The sequence below is a fragment of the Suncus etruscus genome, chromosome 15 (genome assembly GCF_024139225.1).
Source record: "Suncus etruscus isolate mSunEtr1 chromosome 15, mSunEtr1.pri.cur, whole genome shotgun sequence".
Taxonomy (NCBI): Eukaryota; Metazoa; Chordata; class Mammalia; order Eulipotyphla; family Soricidae; genus Suncus; species Suncus etruscus.
This window is the reverse complement of record NC_064862.1, coordinates 35,964,472-35,987,541: the sequence shown is the minus strand read 5'-3', so window position 1 is coordinate 35,987,541 and position 23,070 is coordinate 35,964,472. Positions and strand designations below refer to the sequence as shown.

General features: G+C 39.6%; 1 non-coding gene and 1 pseudogene across 1 annotated transcript; both read right to left on the bottom strand.

Moving 5' to 3' along the window:
* The window catches only part of LOC126030783 (Ig lambda-2 chain V region-like), a 288,742-nt pseudogene extending 275,089 nt beyond the window's left edge, over window positions 1-13,653 (bottom strand).
* On the bottom strand, window positions 1,753-1,859 carry LOC126031585 (U6 spliceosomal RNA). Its single transcript, XR_007503417.1, has one exon. It is a non-coding gene; the product is annotated as a U6 spliceosomal RNA (small nuclear RNA).
* Window positions 13,654-23,070: the final 9,417 nt, after the last annotated feature.

Genomic DNA, 23,070 nt, shown 5'->3' with positions numbered 1-23,070 from the left:
TGTGTCCCAAAAAAACAAATAGCTCCTGGCTTGGGGGACCATATGGGACACCAGGGGATCAAACCGCTGTCCATCCTAGGTTAGCGCATGCAAGGCAAACACCCTCTGCTTATGCCACAGTTCTGGCCCCATTGTACTTAATTCTTAAAATTTTTAAATATATATATTACTGAGTCAACACTGGCAGTGCACAGGATTACTCCAAATAATATACTCAGGAATCACTCTTCTTTTTTTTTTTTTGAGGCCACATTCAGTAGAATTTAAAGCTCTTATTTCTGGCTCTGCCTTCACTCCTGAATGTCTCAGGGTGCCAGCATGAAATCTGGATCAGCCGAATGCAAGGCAAATGTTGTATCCATTGTATTGTTGTTTTGGCCATCTGGGATCACTCCTGGTAGGGTTTGGGTACTGGGTATTGAACCCTGCTTTGGCTTCATGGAAAGCAAATTCTTTGTTCACTGTCCTGTCTCTCCTACACTTTTTTTTTACTGAACAATTTTATAATAATAGATATAACATGAGCTTACTTTGTTAATAGACTCAGTTAAAATAAAGTTATCTGTTAGCCATAAAAACATGTTTATTTTATCAAACCAATAATAATCCTAAATCATATTAACTTGAAAACATTTGGGTTAATTTTCGGAGGCGAATTGGGTTTTTGGGCCACAAACAGCAACACTCGGATTACTCTCAGCTCTGCGCTCAGTAGTAGCTCCTGCCAGGCTTGAAGGACCACGTGGGATACCAGGGATCCAACTCAGGTCGGTTCTGAGTTGGCTGCATGCAAGGCAAATACCCTACCACTGTGCTATCACCCATTGGGTTCATTATAAAATTTAAAAGTTTTATAAAAGTGTATCTTATTTTTTTAAAAAGTATATTTTATAATGCTTGAATTTTAAGGCACTCAAGTCAATTTTTGATAATACCATGCATAAATAAGAATTATATTACAATGCATATATAACATTTATGTGGGACATATGCAACATACAATGATTTCTAGTTTTCATTTTAAAGTTTTAAATTTGAGGGGCCAGAGAGATAGCATAGTCTTAGGGCATTTATTTGCCTTGCAAGTGGCCAACTCAGGACCAAAGGTTGTTCAAATCCTGGGATCCCATATGGTCCCCCATGCCATCAGGAGCGATTTCTTAGCAGAGAGCCAGGAGTAACCCCTGAGCGCTGCAGGGTGTGGCCCAAAAACCAAAAAAAAAAAAAATTAGTTATGAGTCATATGACTCAAAGGTATATAAAGGAACAGTTAAATAAGACATAGCCCAATTTCTAAATCCCTGTTGCTTTTCCTCTTATTAGAGACTTCTCTCTACATTGAATATTTTGACAATTGTCAAATTGTCAAACCTATGTTGGAATTTTTTTTTATTTTTGAGGTAACAATATTGATTCTTCTGATCCATAAGCATAGAATATTTTTTCATTTTGCAATGTCTTCTGTCTCTAAAGCAAAAATTATTTTTTGGTTTTTGGTGAAGCTCAGGGGTTACTCCTGGCTATGTGCCCAGAAATAGCTCCTGGCTTGGAGGACCATATGGGACGTGGGGGGAATCAAACCGTGGTCTGGCCTAGGTGCAAGGTAAACGCCCTTCCACTTGCACCACTGCTCTGGCCCCTAAAGCAATTTATTTTTTAAAATTGAAAAATTATTTTTTTGTTTTTAGAAAAGGCTTAGTAGTTTATTTCCTGATGGTTTACGGAGGGATGCCTAACTCTTTTTTTTTTTTTTTAAATATGGAACGCTTCATGAATTTGCGTGTCATCCTTGCGCAGGGACCATGCTAATCTTCTCTGTATCGTTCCAATTTTAGTATATGTGCTGCCGAAGCGAGCACAGGATGCCTAACTCTTTACACCTTTTCAGAAGTATTTGCAAAGCAATATTGGCTGCTCTCTGGATACTAATACAAGGGTCTTGCCGAAGTGCTTAGACCCATGCTGTCAATTGCTCTCTGTCTAGTAATCCTGTGTATTGTCCAGTCAACTTGACAATAATGGCATCTGTAAGTTTGACAGCTGCTTTCTGATAGCTTCCCAGTTAGTGTTGAAGAAGGTGAATGAGTATATGTTAATAATCCATAAGATTTTCTGGTTTTTCTTTGCCAGTTTGCCCATATATATCTTTAGCTCTTGATGGATCTTGACCCTCAAAGAGATGCTCTAACATGCCAGAGCACTCATGGAGACCCAGAAAGGGAATACAGACTATCAGAATATCGTGACAAGCAATTCCAATTTTGGGATTGGGGTCCCAAATGTGGATCAGGAATGAAATAATGTTCTTTTTTATTTCTTCTTCAAAAAAACCTTTCACATTCTTCCTGTTAATGATGCCAAAGTCTCAAATAAAGTGATGACAGTCAAACTTCATCCAGATCATCTTCAAAGAAGATTCTTTTTCAGTACAATTTCTTTGAAGTAGAAGCTCACATCTCGGTCTGTGAGCAACTCCAGGATCTTTTTTAGAGCTTTTTTTTTTTTTTTTTTCAAGCTTTCACAGATTACGTTAGTGTGGGCCAGGTGATAGAGGCCTCTGATGGCAGACTAATTGTATCTAACTGCTTATGCTTCTTCACCTTGTGAGGAGATCCAAAAGCTGCATTACCAAGCCCTCGGTTGGCCATTTGCCTCAAAGTTGCATTGGAGATCTAGGTACTCTGATCCATCAAAATTCTAAAATGATTTAAGCAATTTAAAGTTATCAAGGTGGGCCGGGCGGTGGCGCTGGAGGTAAGGTGCCTGCCTTGCCTGCGCTAGCCTAGGACGGACCGCGGTTCGATCCCCCGGCATCCCATATGGTCCCCCAAGAAGCCAGGAGCAACTTCTGAGCGCATAGCCAGGAGTAACCCCTGAGCGTCACAGGGTGTGGCCCAAAAACCAAAAAAAGAAAAAAAAAGTTATCAAGGTATAGATCTTTCTTTGGCTGAGGAAATTCCTAGCCACTTGATATCCTTGGATACATTTTAAATGGAATAGACTCCTTGATCTCTTTTCTCTGTTTTTTTTTTTATATATGAATGCAACCTAATTTTGTGTTTGACTTTGAAGTCAACTATTTTGCTGCTGTATTGATTCATTGTTCCTAGGAGCTTTTTTGGACTAGTTTCTAGAACTCCTTACGATCTTATATGTGTGTGTGTGTATTATATATATATATATATATATATATTTATATATATATAGTCATGCTTCTTTTCCAATTTCAGTCCCTTTTATTTATTTTTCCTGCATGATTTCTATAGCCAGAACTTCTAATACTACATTGAATAAAAATGGCAACAGTGGACATCCTTGCCTTGTACCTGATGTCAAAGTAAATGGTTTCAGTTTTACAACATTAAGAATGATACTAGAGGGCTGGAGAGAGAGAGCACAGTGATAGTGTTTTTGCCTTACATCCAGCCAACCCAGGACAGGCAGCAGTTCGAAACCAGCATCCCAAAACCCCTCGAGCCTTCCAGGAGCAATTTCTGAGCTCAGAGCCAGGAGTAATCCCTAAGTGTTGCTGGGTGTGACCCCCCCCAAAAAATAAACAAACAATAAATATGATACTAGGACCAGAGCTGTGGCACTAGAGGTAAGGCATCTATCAGCCTTGCAAGTGCTAGCCTAGGACAGACTGTGGTTAGATCCCCAGTTTTCTATATGGTCTCCCAAGCCAGGAGCGATTTCTGACCACATAGCCAGGAGTAACCTCTGAGCATCAAATGGGTGTGCCCCCACAAAAAAGAATGATACTAGCTGTGGATTTGTTATAGATGACCCATACTATCATGAGGAAAGTTTTCTCTACCCTTATTTAGTTGAATATTTTTTATGAATGAATGTTGGACATTAGCAAAAGCTTTCTCTGAATCAATATATATGATCATATGTTTTTATTAATGTAATATATTAAGTTAACTTATTTGCATTTGTTGAGCCATCTCTGCATGCCATGGGTGAATTCACTTGATTTGAGTATATAATTTCTCTTTTGGATATATTGTTGGATTCTGTTAGCTAAGGTTTTGTTAACAATGTTAGCATCATTTTTATCAGGGATATTGGCCTAAAATTTTATTTCTGTAAAATGTCTCTGACTACTTTGGGTATTACTGTAATATTAGCTTTATAGAAGGTATTAGGAAGGGTTTCTGTGTCTTTGAAATTTTGGAAAAGATTAAGAGATTAATAATTTTGAATAAAAGTAGCAAATCTAATCTAAAGATTTGATAGAATTCACCTGTGAATGCATCCAAACCAATACTTTTGTTCTTGGGATAACAAAAATTTTTATTTCCTTACTTATGATTGGCCTGTTTAGGCCATTTTTAATGTCAATGAACTAAATTATCCTATTAAGCACAAAGTATCTGGATGGATCAGGAAAGAAAATCCATTCATTTGTTGCTTATATGAAACATACCTAAACCTAAAGTATAAGACAGATTCAGAATGACAGAATGGAAACAACCATACATGCCAAATGGAAATCGGAAAAAAAAAAAAACTTGGGACTGCCATATTTAGAGCAGACCAAATAGCATTCGATATAAACAAGGTAATTAGATACAGTGTTGAACACTATATTGGTTAAAGGTTTCATTGCCTGTGTCTCTGACTCCTTCCTGGGGAAAATTGGACAGAATTGTCACCAGCAAATTCTCATCAAGAGATGCTGTCAGACCAGCTCCCCTCCCTAACCCCCGCTCCCCAGCCAATGACAGAGAAAGTCTCCATTACCTTTTGCCCTCTGCTGCAATCAGCTCCATTTTAGCTGTCTCCACTCCATTTTTGAAATATCCCTGAAAATTCCTGGGCTCTCTCTCTGAGAATGGGAAGTTAACAATTTTCCAGATTTTTAGGTTCACAGGACAAGTAGATGAGCAAAAAGGCCCTAAGCTAGACAAACCAATCTGTAAAATGCTCACATTCTTAGTAACATTCTTGTCACTTGACAAGTAACACAGTTTCAATTTTTGGATTAAAAAATCCCCCCAAATTGAGGCATATTTAACTTAATTCTATAGTAAGTTCCTCTCCTTCTTCAGAGAATCTTTTTTCCTTTCCCTTTTACTGTCAAACAAATCTTTCAATTTCCAACTCTGAATCTGAACAATGACAGGCAGGTCTCTGTCATTGTTCCCAGGTTCTTTGATATTTTCAAGATTGAAAATGTAGGTTAATAAAGATGTCCAGACTCAGAGTTTGAAAATGGAAAAGTTTATTGAAAAGTTAAATATGGCTTGGTGTGTTAGGGAACAGTCAAAGAATCAAGATTGCAGCCAGGGTGTAAGAGATATGGGTTTATTATTGTATACTAAGTTCCCAGGTAGGCCTGGGAACACTTGGTACCAAAGAAAATTAAGGGTCCACGTGTTTTGGTTTGTTTTCTAATATTTTAAGCAAACGGGCTGGAGAGATAGCACAGCAGTAGAGCCTTTGCCTTGCACACAGCCTACCCAGGTGGAAGGTGGTTTGAATCCCAGAATCACATATGGTCCCCCATGCCTGCCACAAGTAATACCTAAGTACCACCAGGTGTGACCCAAAAACCAATGTATGTGTATATATATATATATATATATATATATATATGTATATATATACACATATATATACACATATATATGTACATATGTATTTATATACATACACACATTCTAACACAAGTTGAATTGTAGTTAATACTGATGTGATTTTGAAAAAAAAAAGTATTTAATCTTGCTTCAGTTCCAATGCTCTGGTAATTCTAGCACCAGGCACCCCCATTTGGCAGCCAACATAGCATTGGACTGGAGTATGTGTAGTTTGACAAAACAGCATATAAAGTAATTTGGAGGAGGAAAAGGTCTGCATCTGCCTAAGAGGTGGATTTATTTTAATTTTAGGACATATTTCACAATTGGAATTCCCATTCTTCACTATTTTTAAGAATGAAATGATTGACTAATAAAGATACCTAGTCTTAGTGTTAGAAATAGAAATTTCAGGGCCTGAAGTGATCATTCAGTTGGTAGGGTATTTGCCTTGCATGTGACTGACAGGGGTTCAATCCCTGGCATCCCATTTGATTCCTTGAGCCATCAGGAGTAATTCCTAAGTACATACCTAGAAGGAACTGCTGAGCATCACTGAATTTTGACCCAAAATAAAAAAAAATAAAAAAACAGGAATAGAAGTTTATTGAAAGATAGAAGAGATATATACTTCTCAATCAGGGAGGGATTTAGAAACAGTATAGCACTAAATTAAGTATGTTAAGTATGGCTCTTTTATTGAGGGGAGTTTAGTAAAACCAGGTTTGGGACTTTGTGCTTCTTATTAAATGACTATATTGTTACAAGAAATGCAAAGATTCCTATTTTTTTAAATAACCAGTCTGTTTAGTTATTTATTGGTCTTTTGGCAAGGTATTGTCTGTTATCTCTTGTTTTGCTGTATGGAACAGTAACTTTGGTCTTGTAAAGTAGTTAATTTCCAAGTCTCAGAAACAGACCAAGAATTTGAAGAAATGTTAGAACTGTGTCCTTTTATGTAAATATAGTAAGTAAACCATAATTATTTGATTAAATAATGATTATGATTATTATTATGATTGTACATTTTAAAAGTAGTTTGGTGTTACTGTCATCTCTCCCATTGATTAAGATATGTTCTTTATTCATGGTAGCAAGGATGTGAACAATCCTACAAGGCTTAGTGATTTCTTTTTTTTTGGGGGGGGGGGGGTTTGGGTCACACTCAGCGGTGCTCAGGGTTACTCCTGGCTGTGTGCTCAGAAATAGCTCCTGACAGGCACAGGGGACCATATGCGACACCGGGATTCTAACCAACCACCTTTGGTCCTGGATCGGCTGCTTGCAAAGCAAACACCGCTGTGCTATCTCTCTGGGCCCGGCTTAGTGATTTCTTAAGACGAGAAAACTTAGTACAGGAAACTTGAAAAATTTGTGGGATCCATTTTACTTTTTATCTTTGTGCAGTACTTTTGTTTATTAATCTTCTACCTGTGAATAAAATCCATGGTATTTTTCTTTTTCAAAGGTTTTAGTTACAAACATATGTTAGGTTCATTCCTATTACAGATGGCAGGCAGGATTTCAGCTCTTTTTTAATTTATTTATTTATTTATTATACCTTTTTTTTTTTGGTCGGTGTGGGAAGTTGAATAGTATTCCACTGTGTAACTATCACAATCTTTTGCTTTTGGGGAGTGGTATGACAACCTCCTTGGTTTGATTTCTATCTCCCTGATGATTAGTGATGTGGAGCATTTTTTCATGTGTCTTTGGCCATTTGTATTTCTTCTTTGAGGAATTGTCTGTTCATTTTTTCTCCCCATTTATTGATGGGGTTAGAATTTTTTCTTGTTAAGTTCTGTCAGTACCTTGTATATCTTAGATATTAGCCCCTTATCTGATGGGTATTGGATGAATAGTTTCTTCCATTCTGTGGGTGGCCTTTGTATTTTCATCACTATTTCCTTTGAGGTGCAGAAGCGTCTCAGTTTAAGATAGTTTCATCTATTTATATCTGCTTCCACTTGTTTGGAAAGTGCTGTTTCCTCCTTGAAGATACCTATAGTCTCAATGTCATGGAGTGTTTTACTATGTGTTCTTCTATATACCTTATGGTGCTGGGTCTGATATCAAGGTCTTTAATTCAATTGGATTAGACCTTTGTGCATGGTGTTAGATGGAAGTCTGAGTTCACTTTTTTGCATGTGGCTGGCCACTTGTGCCAACACCACTTGTTAAAGAGGCTTTCCTTGCTCCATTTTACATTTCTTACCCCTTTATCAAAGATTAATTGATTGTATGTCTGGGGATTATTCTCTGAATATTCAAATCTATTCCACTGATCTGAGGGTCTGTCTTTATTCCAAAACAATGCTGTTTTAATGACTATTGCTTTGTAGTACAATTTAAAGTTGGGGAAAGTGATGCCTCCCATCTTCTTTTTCCTAAGGGTTGCTTTAGGTATTGTGGGTGTTTATTGTTCCAAATAAATTCCAGGAGAGTTTGATCCACTTCTTTGAAGAATGCCATGGGTATCCTTAGAGGAATTGCATTAATCTGTACAATGCTTTGGAGAGTATTGCCATGTTAATGATATTAATCCTCCTAATTCCTGAGCAGAAAATATCTCCATTTCCTTGTGTCCTAATTTAATTCTTGAGGCACTGTTTTTGTAGTTTTGTTGGTATAGGTTCTTCATCTTTTTAGTTAAATTGACTCCAAGGTATTTGAATTTGTGTGGCACTAATGTGAATAGGATTGTTTTTTTTTTAAATGTCCATTTCTTCTCTATTATTATTTGTATATAAAAGCCCATTGTTTTATGTTAATTTTGTAGCCTGCCACTTTGCTACATGAATCTATTGTTTCTAGAAGCTTTTTGATAGAGTCTTTAGGGTTTTCTAAATATAGTATCCTATCATTTGCAAACAGTGACAACAAGATTTCTTCCCTTCCTATCTGGATGCCCTTGATATATTTTTCTTGCCAAATTGCTACAATAAGTCCTTCCAGTACTCTGTTGAATAAGAGTGGTGATGGAGGCAGCCTTATCTTATGCCAGATTTTAGAGGAAAGGCTTGTATTTTATCTCCATTGAGAACAATATTTTGCCATTGACTTGTGATAAATGGTCTTGACTACAAAGAGAAAAGTTCCAAGAATTTGTTGGTATTAGAGATTGTCATTCCTTTGCTTTGATTTTTTTTTTTTTTACATACCACATATGAGTGAGAGATCCTGGTAGATTTCTTTTCCCAATGATTTATATATCTTATCATGATACTATTTAGCTATACACAATTGCAAAAGAAGGACAAGATCTAATCTTTTCTTAGAGCTAAGTAGTATTCCATTGATCCTTTTGGTAGTATTCCATACATACCAAAACTTTCTCTTTTCTTCTTTAATTTTCTTACAGAAGTAATGGTTGTTCATAAGACCATACATGCCTCAGGAGAACAATTTTATGTCTGTTTGAAATTTGTTTGACACTACCAAAGTGTCACTATTCTTCCATCATAGTTTAATGGAGTCTTTCTGCTGGTGATCTCAGTTCTTAGTGATTCTTAGTGGCGAAACTCAGTGATTGGTTTTATATAGCATTGTCTGGTCCTTTGTTTTGTTTCTCTATATCTGGTATATGAATAAGATCATTCATATTTATCTTTTTCTTCTAACTCGTCTCACTTAGTCTAACTGCAGTCCTATTCTTGTTGTCATAAAAGATAGGATTTTACCTTTTCACATAGCTGGGCAGTATTTACTCATTCTTTGGATACTGGGGTAGATATAAACAGTTATTGGATTTTCTCCAAAATAAATTGTTTCAAAAACAACTATGTTAGCTATTTTATATCTCTATTTTATAATTGTTTTCTTTCTAGAATTCCTTAATATCTGGTGATTTTGCATTTTTGACAACTCCCTTAAATTTTGGTTTGATTGGAGAGAACAATAAAAGTAAATTACATGTGATATTGTCTTAACTCAGAAAGAAAATTGAATAAAATTGTCTCTAAATGAACTTATCTCAAAAGTTCATTCCTTACATTCCTTTACAGTTTAATCTCCCAACCCCTGTCCCAGTGTCTACCCTCAGAATCCTTCAGGAAACATTGCAAGGTTATTGAGATCTATGCAAAACACATGCACAGAGGGGTCAGTGCTTCATGACTTTTCTTTTCTACTTTATTCTCAGATACTGGGAAGCTCAGTTCTAATAAACTAGATTAATAGGTCTGGAAAGAAGCTGAAAGCCCTGCATTTGTGATATGACTCATATGTCTATGTACAATTTATATTTATAACATTTTAAAATGAACCATATTCTTTTAGAATTGTTTTCATTTGGGGGCCAGAGTGCTAACACAGCGGTAGGGCATTTGCCTTGCACGTGGTCGAGCTGGGATGGGCCCTGTTTGATTCTCAGCATCCCATATGGTCCCCTGAGCCTGCCAGGAATGATTTCTAAGCACACTGCCAGGAACTCCTGAACACTGCTGGATGTGGCCCCCAAAAAAGATTTTTTCATTTTATATTAGTTTTTACTTCTCTAAACATTCATAAAGTTATTATGATCACTTTTTCCTCAAAGATTCACTTTACATAATTACTAGTATCTTTATAAAGACTTTATCACAGAAGGATTTATCACTATAATATGAAACTTCACTGTGGGATATAGCTGGTCTGAATCTGCAATTTGAATATGATGAGAGGTGTGTGTGTAACTTTTCATTGTTCTAGTGTTATTAGGAAAAGGCCAACTGATAAAACTAAACTAATTTTTGATCACAGTTTTTATAAAATTCTAAGTAGATAGTAATAAATTGAAGTTTACAGCAATAAATTTAAGCATCTTTTCTGAAATCTGGGAGAACAAGCTTCCTAAGCCACACTGGAAGGAAGTAGACAGTGAATAGACTGCTCAGATGTGAGGGTGACAGGGTGAACCAGAGCCTGGGGGTTTGTGTCCTACTTCCCTACCTATATCTGCCACTGTGGAAATGGTTGCTGAACCATAGAGCACACTAATACTCATCCTCATTCTCAGTTTGGATTCCTGTGAAGGTGAAAGCAGCCTTGTTTCCAAGCAGGGAATTAGGCAGGGACATTGGAAGACCTATTACTGGCTTATGATCTAGCTGTCCTTTTAATAATGCAGAGGGAAAACTTGTCCTGCCATGTCTGATAAATTTCCATGTTCTATTTCCAAGAATTTGTTGTCTAGAATGCTGTTTAGCTTTTAAAGATGGAAATCTACCACCTATTATTTGGTTTTAAGAATGTATGCAATGCTATTGTAGAATATAATAATAGAGATTATCAGGCAAATAGAAAAGGTAAGAAGACAAAAAATGTATAAGTTCAGTATTTTAATAAAATTAAAACAATATTATAAACAGTAGAGAGAAAAATATAGAAAAGCATGGAATTCATTATTTTAAGTGAGTATAGCTCAAAAATTAGAACCTGGTGAAACAAAGGAAAAAGCAGAATATAAAAGGAGAGAAGTTCTCAATTCAAGTAGTTTTCTTGAAAGGAAATTTTGTATGTGCTCGTATTTTAGATTAGTGTATACTGGAGATGCATAGGATTTGGTCCTCATGTGGTTCATGAAGTTGCATCATAGAAAATATTTTCTTCCTCCAAGATATCAAGAAAATTACCAGGACAGCCCAATATATTTTATAATTATTAATTGAGATGATAGTCTATTGCTTCTATTTTTCTTCTTGTAAAAATGAGTTAAAAAAGGTTTATTTCTTCTTCTTCTTCTTCTTCTTCTTCTTCTTCTTCTTCTTCTTCTTCTTCTTCTTCTTCTTCTTCTTCTTCTTCTTCTCTTTTTTTTTTTTTTTGGTTTTTGGGTCACACCTGGCAGCACTCAGGGATTACTCCTGGCTCCACATTCAGAAATCGCTCCTGGCAAGCTCGGGGGACTATATGGGATGCCGGGATTCGAACCACCATCCCTCTACATGCAAGGCAAACACCCTACCTCCATGCTATCTCTCCAGCCCCAAGGTTTACTTCTTTTGGCTATAAAACCTTAATTTATCTCATTGTAACACCATATAGTAATAAGCTTAAACTTGAATACACAAAATTAAAAGTTACACACACCTAATTACATTAATATAGACCACTACAGAAATACATTTAGTTCAAATGTCTCCTTTACATACACCATGAAATTGTTTGTTTGTTTTTGGGTCACACCAGGCAGTACTCAGGGGTTACTCCTGGCAGGCTCAGATGACCACAGGAGATGCTAGGAGTAGAACCAGGGTTCATCTTGTGTTGGCCACATGCATCGCAAATGCCTTACCGCTCTGCTATCTTTCTGGCCTCATACTCCATTAACTTTTATTTAGCATCTTTTAGCCATACATGAGAAAACTGATGGGTAAATAATAGCACAAAAATTGCTGTTGCCCTTGTAATCTATGCAGCCCAGAGACTTCAGTAATGCTGACATCTTCAGGTCATGGAAGCTCTTGTTTCTCCTCACCCAAGTACTCTCTATCCTCTTTCATGTTTGGGTCTACTATAGGAGCTGCTGAACCACAATGAAGATGTTCACAATGTCACTCATGGCCATGGGAGATGGGGACAGTAAATCAGAAAAATATGTTCATAAAAGGTATATATATTATTGATTATAAGTTGGAATTGATGTATATCACATCAAAGGTGACTACGTACCACTCACATGAGAATTATAGTGCTAATGTTGATGATGGTCATGCCAATTTCTTCCTGCCTGAAACCCTCAAACACACTATATTTTTATATAACCTGTACTCAAGTCAGGGATCCAACATGGACATAAAAGTAGGAAATCAGGATCACTGGGACCTATCTTATGGTTATTACAAGTTTGCTGTCTCACCCAAGATTAATTACTCTCATACTCCAAGGTTCATTACTTCTGCATAACATGCATCTTTCCTAAATATTGTGCTCGTGGGGCCGGGAAGGTGGCGCTACAGGTTAGGTGTCTGCCTTGCAAGCGGATGGACCGTGGTTCGATCCCCCGGTGTCCCATATGGTCCCGCCAAACCAGGGTGATTTCTGAGCGCATAGCCAGGAGTAACCCCTGAGTGTCAAACGGGTGTGGCCCAAAAACAAAAAAAAAATTAAAAAATAAAAATAAATATTGTGCTCGTCTTTTACACACAAACATTCAATTAATGGGTTTTTGCTTTTATAGACTAAAAGACAAACTTAATGTCATATAAGGTTCTGGGGAACAAGGTCCTTTTTTTTGGTTTTTTGTGTTTTTTTTTTTTGTTTTTTTTTTTGGGGGGGGAGGGGTCACACCAGAAGTGCTCAGGGGTTACTCCTGGTTCTGTGCTCAGAAATCGCTCCTGGCATGCTCGGGGGACCATATGGGATGCCAGGATTTAAACCACAGTCATTCTGCGTCTAAGGCAAACGCCTTACCACTGTGTTATCTCTCGGGCTCGGGAACACGTTTTTTAAGGAAAGGAGTAATAAAGATCTGGAATAGTTTTGTTCCTACACTGATGGCAAGATCATTTTTTCTTTCTTTTTTATTTTTGACAGCCTTATAATGAAAAGACTATGACTGATTTTATTTTAGAACACAGTGTAGACAGGCATAGAGGGTGAGGTTGAGTCTGGGGTTTATGTCCCACTACCCACCTGCATCTGTCACTGTGGAAATGGTTGCTGAACCACAGAGCACAGTAATACTCAGCCTCATCCTCAGTGACGGTAAGAGCAGCCTTGTTTCCTAGCAGGGAGCCAGAGAATCGGGCAGGGACATCTGAAGGCCTATTATTGGTTCCATATATTAAACCTCGTGGCACCTGGTAAGCGTTCTGTTGAATCCAATGGGCATAGTTATCCGTGGTAACAGCCCCAGTACTGGAGCCACAGGTGAGTGTGACTGTCCCCCCAGGAGTCACGGACAGTGATGTTTCCTGAGTTACCATATTCTGGGAAGTGACCCCTGAAAACAGATGATAGACCAAGGTTAGAGGGTAAGACAAGGTCATAAAGGTACAGGATATCCTTTCCCATCTGTTCCCACTACTCCAGAAAATCTCAGACCTGTGCAGTAAGCCAGAAGTATGAGCAGGAGAGGAAGCTAGGCCATCGTGCAGACACCACAGTGCAGAACCTCCAAACTTTGGAGCCCAGTACCAACCCCTAATTCTCCTTATATCTCCTTAGCAATGGAGATTGTGATTCATGCAATTGAGCCTCTCAGTTTTTGATCAAATTCACTGAGTTGTCTACTTTAGATGAATATGAACTGGGGCTGCATTTCACTAAGATCTTTGTTTCCTGCAGCTGGTGCCTTGCGCCCTCTGTAATCCACTGATAGACATGCACTCCTGCAAGTGGGCCCTCAGCACTTTGCTCAGAAATGGAGATGGGTTGTGTGTGTGTGTGTGTGTGTGTGTGTGTGTGTGTTCTTAATCACTAAGTAAGTCAATTTGTGCAAATGGCTTTCCTTTGCCTTACCATCTTCAAACCACAAAGAGTTTCTATGGGGTACATATCACTTTAACACCAAAGGCAGGTGGAGACTTCTCTAAAGAGAGAGACTCTGATTCATGGTGGACATAGATTCAAAGAACCTCAATAAATATTAGTGAACTAAATTTAACAATACATCCTGAGGAAGGAGGATATATCCAAAGATCGCAAAGATAGTTTTGAAAATTCCCTGTTAATGGACTGGAAGGATTTATATGCCAAACGGACAACCTGAGAAAAACTATATGGGTTCCATGTAGTCCCAATAAAAACCCCATGGAATTTTTGGTATACATAGACTAAATACTGTTAAAGTTTATAAGAAGGAACCAGAGAGATAGGAGGCAAGGTGAACATTAATATCATTTGTATTATTGACATTTTTGCTCTTAATCTTTTCAACTGTGCTGTTTCCTTTTTTGTTTTGTTTTGTTTTGTTTTTGTTTTTGGGTCACACCCAGAAGCACTCAGGGGTTACTCCTGGCTCTCTGATAGAAATTTCTCCTGGCAGGCTCAGGGGACCATATGGAATGCTAAGATTCGAACCACCATCCTCCTGCATGATAGGCAAACACATTACCTCCATGCTATCTCTCCAGCCCCTCCTTTTTTTGGTTTGGTTTTGGTTTGGGGGGCATACTAGGTGATGTCAGTGCTCAGGGCTTATTCCTGGCTCTATACTGGGGATCACTTGTGGCTGCCTCAGATCATATTGGGTGCCAGAGATCAAGCCTTCATCAGCCCTGTGCAGTGTGAACCCCTGCCCACTGTACTATATCTCTGGACCTGCTTTTTACTCTCATTCTATCTTGGACAGTTATTTGTGCAAATTGTAACAATTTCTTCTAGAGAATTATACATGCGACTCACAGGCAGAATGTAGCCTTGTTTTTTATATATATATATATATATATATATATATATATATATATATATATATGTATGTATATGTGTGTGTGTGTGTGTGTGTATTATTGAAAATGAAACTCTATGACCAAATTGACTGAGGGTTCCTGCCTGCTTTGAGACCTTTGCACACAGATTGGGACACTTTGATGAGACAGGTGACTCTACATGCTTTTTTATTTACCTGTGTTGTAATGAATCTGAAAGCATATGGATGTTACTTACCTTACCTCTTTTGGGTCCCTCAAATACATTTATGTTACTGTGGATACCTACAGTGGTTTTCTCTGTGCGTCTCTTCAAACAGGCGAAAGTACTGCACATATTATTTCTCATGTTTTACATTGCCTCTCTATTTTGCCCAAACCCTAAGCCATTAAGACAAATAATGGCCCTCGATACACCAGTTCAAAATTTCGTTCCTTCTGTGCTGCTATGCACATCAAACAACCCAACTGGCCAAGCAATTGTTGAACGTGACTAAACTCACCTCCAATCAATTTTCCTTCTATTTACACAAGGGAAACTCCCACCCCTTGATCAGTCATGCTCTTTTTCTTAATTTTCTTTCTTATGATCAAAACGGCCAATCTGCCACGGACAGACTTTGGCACTCCGCCACTGCCACCTCTTTTAAACAAGTCTTTTGGAAGGATCCACTTACAGTATCCTGGCAAGGACCTCACCCAGTCCTCATATGGGGCAAGGGACATGCCTGTGTCCAAGACCTCGTTTCCAACAATACTCGTTGGCTCCCTGAATGCCTTATCAAGCTCTTTAACTCACCCAGAGCTCCCTGCCCTGAGGTTAACTCTTCTCTTTCAGATGCTGCTACAAGCCCTCCACCCAACCCCAATCTTCCATCTGCGGCTGCTGATGCCACCTCCTCTCCTTCCGGATCTTCTGCTTTTTCTCGAGCAGCCTCTCCTCCACCTCCCAATGGCTGCCACTGCCGCTGCCGCTGCCGCCAAAGTTCCAGGCAAAAATCAGATCTACAATTATACCTGGCAAGTCATCATAACCTGGTGATGTTATCAACTCTTCCACAACTATTGCCGCTGCTCCCCAGGTTCCCTACACTGGAAGTCAACCTCTGCGCACTCACCCTCAGCGCCAGACCTCGGTGGGACACTCCTGCTCATTTCTGGCCTCAACCACGCCCGGTCAATGTTGCTGTTGTCATGGACGACCCTAAATACACCTCTCGGCCCATGTTGCCTCAGCCTTTGCCTTTGCTTCTAAACCGTCCAATTGTGGCAACACCAATGGTCGCTCTGACATCAGCGAGACTGCCATCTATGTTTGCCCTGGACATCATCGTACCCGTTCCTGGAATTACAAGTGTGGAGACGTTTCTGACTTTTTCTGTGCCTCATGGGGCAGTGAAACCACTGGGGATGGTTACTGGAACTCTACTTCTGATTGGAACTACATTACTGTCAAAAAGAAAACTCTGGGTCCCCAGACTGCTCGAGAATGTACTCATGCCTGGTGTAATCCCCTTTTGACCTCCTTTACTGCCAAAGCCCAATACAATTATACTGTTTTCCACTGGTCTTACATGGGGACTCAGACTTTACAAAAAGCCTTCTACGGCTGGACTTCTTGCCACCATTCGCCTTCAACAATCCTTTCCCCAATACCAACATGTAGCCATTGGCACTAATCCCTTCTTTCACCCACCCCCAACCCCTTCTCTGCCCCATCCTTTACCGCTCCCTTCTCCCTCCCCCTCTTCTCCTTCCCCCTTTCTTCCCCACACCCCTTCCCCTCCTTCCACTCCTTCCCCCTACTTTCACCCCACCATGCCCCCTGGGCCCCCTTCCTCGGGACAAATGTTGTTTGATCTGATTAATGCCTCTGCTGTTGCTGTCTGACCACCATTAGGATCACTGTTGGATTTGTTTATCTGATCAACCACCCTTTTATGAGGGCGTGGCTTCCTTCTCTGACAACTTGCTCTTTTCCAATATATCTTCTTCCCTCCATTGGGATTTTAATCACCCTGCTTCCATTACCCTGGGCCAAGTTGTTGGCTCAGGCCTTTGTCTCGTTGGCCCCTTATGCTCCCCCCTCTGGAATTTGAACCTGTTTGTAACACCTCCCTTTCTATCTCTCCTCAGTCCTTGTATCTCATTGCCCCTGCACATCTGTTCTTCGTCTGCTCCTCTGGCCTAACCCCCCACATTATTGTTCCTGCTTTCCTTAAGGATCATGATTATTGTGTCCTCCTTCTTCTCCCCCGTTTCACTATTCACTCCCCAATGACTTTCTCTGGTATCACTCCCCATAGCCCTTTCTAGAGCCCATAGGAAGCCTGTTACAGCCATTACTCTTGCTGTTGTTCTTGGTCTTGTTGCTTTGGGCACTAGCACTGGCATTGCTGTCCTAGTTATTTCTCAACGAAACTTTGACTTTCTCTCCCTAAAGGTTCAGCAAGACATCAAAACAATTCAAACTGGTCTTAATGCTCTTGAGCATTCACTGTCCTCCTTTGTGGAAATGGTTTTGCAAAACCGCCATGGTCTCAACCTCCCCTTTTTCAAGGAGGGAGGAGTCTGCGTGGCCCTCAAGGAGGAATGTTGTTTTTATAAAGATAAGACTGGTATTGTTAGAGACAATGTTAAAGAGCTAGAAAAAAGCCTCGAGGAATAGAACCAAGTCACTAAACAAAGTGAGTCCTGGTACAAAAATTGGTTTTCAACTTCTCCATGGCTCACTACCCTCATCCCCACCATTATGGGGCCCTTATTGGGTTTTCTTTGCCTCATCTCATTTGAGCCATGGGCCTTTAGGAAATTAACAGATTTTGTTAAACATCAAGTAGACAGTGCCACAAAAAAGCATGTAGCAGTTCATTACCAGCAATTGGCTGTCATTCCATCTGAATCTTTAGATTTTGACGAATTTCAGACTCTGTGGATCAGGCTTCTCCCTGGTGGGACCGGCTGCGATGTTGCCCACGACGGGATTTGCTTGGGCCCACATGGTTGATGCAACACTTGCCCCTCTCTCAGATGCCCCTTGTGGCAGCAGCCCAGGTAGCCTAAGACAGGCACATCGCCCATAACTTTGTACTGACCTTCTGCTTTACTATACTAGAGAGGGGGAACTGTAGGGAGCCAGATTCTTCCTCACAGTCTTAGCACAAACACAGCCATCTTATAGCAAACTGCCTTTTTCTAACAGGCCTGTCCTTTAGTTGAGCTATACATTGTGTACGTGCCAACTGGCCATGAGTTGACGCAGATCAAAAGAACCACAAGGTCACACTCTTCTGGCTCAGGACACTCAGATCTATAGATAGAGCATTTGGTGTTACAATAGGATGTTCCTCAAGAAACTTGTATCAGATTAACAGGCACATGCCAAAACTTTTGAACTGAATGCTTGACAAATGTATGCTTGACAAATGTTTGCATTGTCCCCTTCTCCCTTTGTGTAAAAACTATATAAGTCATGGCATTTCAAAAATAAATTGACGCCATAATTAGAATACTTGGTGGTCCCCTTTTTCTCACCCATTTCTTTTTCAGGTGCAGACCATTTCCACGACCACGAATAAACTGAAGCTACAGGCCAGCACATCACCTGGAAGGTCAATGTTGGACAATAGGCAAAGAAAATCTTATGGAAATGATTTCATATACAACAATCTAGTGCAAGGTCTTGTCTAAAATGCTGATTAAAAATGACTACTAACCCGTCAAATTCCAATGAAAACCAACATGCTATAATTTATAATCTCTTACTATTATAATGCCTATATCAAGGACTTGGCTAAATTAAGATTTACAGTCTTTCTTTTTTGGTATAAAAATGAAGAACAAAGTCTTAGAAATTTGCTAGACATTGATAGGTAATGCTATCAGGGATAAAGTCAATAAATTTCTTCCAGAAGAAGCATCACTAATGAGGTCCATTCACACTAAGAGTAAGGAAACATTCTTTTTATGTATCTATAGCTTCTGTTTTATTAGAAACATTAAATGCATATAAATAATACTGAAATTAAATAATATATACAATAATATTTGAATATTCACTCAAATTCCACCTTCTGGTCATTAATTTCCAAAAAATAATATTAATATTTTGAAATAAACTCAAAATACCTGTAATTCAATCAACAATGAGCACGGATGTCTCCTGATTACTGATTTTTTTCCTTTTATTATTGCCCTAGTGAATGCTCTCCACATGGTAATTGATGTTTAGATTCTGGAGCCCCTTATTATTTCCATAAGGGATTCATAATTTATGTCCCCCATCCCCAACAGCAAACAAGAATTCCCTTATTCCACCTTCTCACCAACAACAGATGTCGTCTTATCATTTTGTACTAAATTAAATAAACACACACAGAGAAAAGGTCACATCATACTTATGTGTGTACCTTAAAAATTTGTAAATGTATATGGACATTCACCCAAAACCTAAGAATTCATTTCCCACATGACTGAGGATTTCGACCCAAAGAGCACAAAAAACACCATGCAGTATAGGTAACTGTACCCTTATTTTCAATGCAGAACTATTCACACTAGGCAAAATCTGTGCACAACACAAGTGTCCTTGAATAGATAATTGGGTTATAAAGTTATGTTGCATATACAGTCTAAAATATTTATCAGATATAAGAAAAGACGAAGTCGTGTGATTTCTTGGCACATGGATGAATCTGGAAAGTATGCTAAATGAAAGGAAGCTGAGGGAGAGGGACAGACCCAGAATGATCTCATTCACATGTGAGATATAAAGAAGCATAAGCAGAGAAATAACGAACACCTAAAACAATAGAGCAAAGAGCAGGAGAATTGGACCTTAATACAGAATGTTCCATTGGGTCAGAATGGAGGGCTATAGGAGGGGATCACTATGACAATGATAGGGGGAAGTGTCTCTCTGAAACAGGGTTAGGTGCTTAAAGGACATACATAACACCCTGTCATTAGGTATGCCACAGTGCCTCAAAGTGGGGAGGGGCTGCCAGGGGGGAGGAGAAAGAAAAAGAAAATAGTGCTTTCCAATAGGCTTGAAAGAAAACTGTACTTTGGTGAATTGAAGTGGAAAAGAGGCCAACATATTGGTGCTGGATATCCAACTTTGATTGGATACCTGAAAATAAATCATGAATGATTTTTTCACTCTGTAATTCACTATGATGTAATTAAATTTTTTACTAAGTCTAGCGGTATCATATATATCACAATGGTTACAGTTAATAATAAAGTGTATCAATGATCTATAGTTAATGGACATTTTCTAAGAAAGTCTCTTTTGTGTTTTCATCTCAGAAAATGGTAACTATATTAAAATTTACTTTTATAACAAGCACTTCACTATAGTTTATGAAGCAAAATATTACATATATACCTACCATCTATATAATTTTAAAAACAGAATTACAGGGGGCCAGATTGATAGGACAGCAGGTAGGGTATTTGCCTTGCATGCATTCAATCCAGTTTTAATCCCCAGCATCTTAGATGATCCCCAAACCATGACAGGAGAGACTCTTGAGTGTAGAGCCAGGACTAAGTCCTGAGCACCTCCTGTATGACCTAAAAACAAATATACAAATAAGCAAAACAAAAAGCCAACCAGAAATACATACCTCTATAGTGTGTGTTGAATATAAATGTGCAGCTATTCTGTAAACAATATGAATAATTTTTTTCTTTTTAGTAACTAAATTCACTTACTAAGGATACCACTTATATACATTCTGCCATAGGTAGAAATAAAAAGTTTTCAGGTAGAATTCCTCTACTCTCTGATGTCTACACATGACATGTAATATATTACATTCTTCTCTCGTATCAAAAGTCAGAAGGTAGGGCTCAGAGCGAGAGCACAGTGGTAGGGCATTTGCCTTGCAAGTGGCCAACTCCAAGAACCTCAGTTCAATTCCTGGCATCATATGGTCTCCCTAGCCTGCCAGGAGCGATTTTGTTTTTTGTTTTCTTGTTTGTTTGTTTTTTGGTTTTTGGGCCAAACCCGGCGGTTGTCAGGGAGTACTCCTGGCTCTGTGCTCAGAAATCACTCCTGGCAGGCTCGGAGGACCATATGGGATGCCAGGATTCGAACCAATCTGGGTAGACTGCTTGCAAGGCATACTCAGCTGTGATATCTCTCCGGCCCCACCAGGGGCGATTTTTGAGCACAGAGCCAAGAGTAACCCCTGAATGCTGTCGAGTGTGACCCAAAAACTATACACACACACAGAAGTCAGAGAGTAAATCTCTTGTTTAATGAAATAAGAACTGTGAAAATATTTTCTACCCAATCTTTACTTTCTCTATATTGCTTATAGGATCCTCTTTCCATACTAAGGTAATTTTTGAAGGAAACTTCATGCACACAACCCTGGAGGTAGTCACACTCACTTGAGATTGCAATATTGGATCTATCAGCACCAATGAGATGTGTACTGATTCCAAAAGAAAGTCTATCTTGTACCCTAAAGTTTGACCCAATTCACATATATTTTTGTGTCATTGAATGATCTTTGACTCCCTCCATGAACCCAAAGATGCTTTGTCCATCACAAGGATCCACACTGAAAATGAAGCATTTTACTACTACGGTATTCTCTCAAAAGCTGAGCAGCACGGCACTCATCGCTGGGCGTGGGGCCAACTGGAGCAGGGGCTGGAGCCGGGGCGAAGGCAGGGCCAGCCGCCTCGGCTTCTGTGTCCCTTCCATCCTCAGGGACGGGAGGCAGCCCAGCCTGATGGCAGCTGGAGCAGTGACCCTGAGGTGCAGGGTCAGCCATGGCAGGAATTCCCTCTGGGACAGGACCGGGGGAATGGGTAATAATAGGGAAGGTGAAAGCAGAATTAGAGACAGATAGTTGTTGCATGAGTCTGAGCCTCCGCCTGCAATTCAGCGAGGCAGCAGAGGCATGAGACATGGTTCTGAAGAGCAGATTCCTGAGACTGAAGATCCTCTGCAGGATTAGTAGGGGGAGGATTTGTAGAATCAGAAGGCTGAGAAAGCAGTGGAGGAGCAGAAGCAAGGGAGCGCAGTGGCCAGTCGGGGTGAGGGTAGCAGCCGACTCATCTTCCAAAGTGGCCCCATCGCCCAAATCAAGGGGCTCATCAGGCGGAGGAGGATCAGAGAGAACAGGATAGATCTTTTTTGGAGGAGGAAGTGAAGAGAGTTCTGAAAATGGGGAGACTTGACAGGAGCGACTAACAAGGGTGGCAGGGGGAACAGAGGAGATGAGCGGGACAGGGGAGGGAGAGACAGAGGGAGAAAAGTGGTGGAGAGCAACCGAAAGGAGATGTTTGTGTTTAGGATCAGTCTCTGTGGCATCAATGATGTCGCGAATGAGGCCCCAGTAAGAGGAGAGAATGTTAGAACTATTGTCATCATGAAGACCCTCCTCTGCAAGGAGGAGATTAATTTCGCAGCCCACTTTTTGCCAAGCTTGGCGACTATTCTGGGCTGTTTTCCTGGGACCGCCAATGAAGAACCAAGAACATTTCTCATGAGTAAAGAGAAAGAATTCCAAGAGATTTTTCTTTTTAACTCTTATACCTTTCTCCCTGAGAGTTTGTTTGACGCCAGCTATAGACTGCACCTCTTTAGACAATTCTTGATCCATTCTATCGGACACAATGAAAATTATGTGAGATCTTACCTTCTCCAAGCCTTCTGAAGAGGCCCGTAGGGTACTTTCGGTGTCCGGTGGTGAGCCGTTTTCCACGCCACACGTTGGGCGCCAACTGTGCCGGCCTGCAGCTTCAGTTTTTTCATGGCCGTGGAGAGAGTCTGCACCTGTAAAAGAAATGAGTGGGAAAAAGGGGACCACAAAGGATTCTGATTATGGCGCCAATTTATTTTTGAAATGCCATGACTTATATAGTTTTTACACAAAGGGAGGAGGGGACAATGCAAACATTTGTCAAGCATGCATTTGTCAAGCATGCAGTTCAAAAGGTTTGGCATGTTCCTGTTAATTTGATACAAGTTTCTTGAGGAACATCCTATTGTAACACCACATGCTCTATCTATTGATCTGAGTTTCCTGAGCCAGAAGCATGTGACCTTATGGTTCTTTTGATCTGCATCAACTCATGGCCAGTTGGCACGTACACAATGTATAGCTCAACTAAAG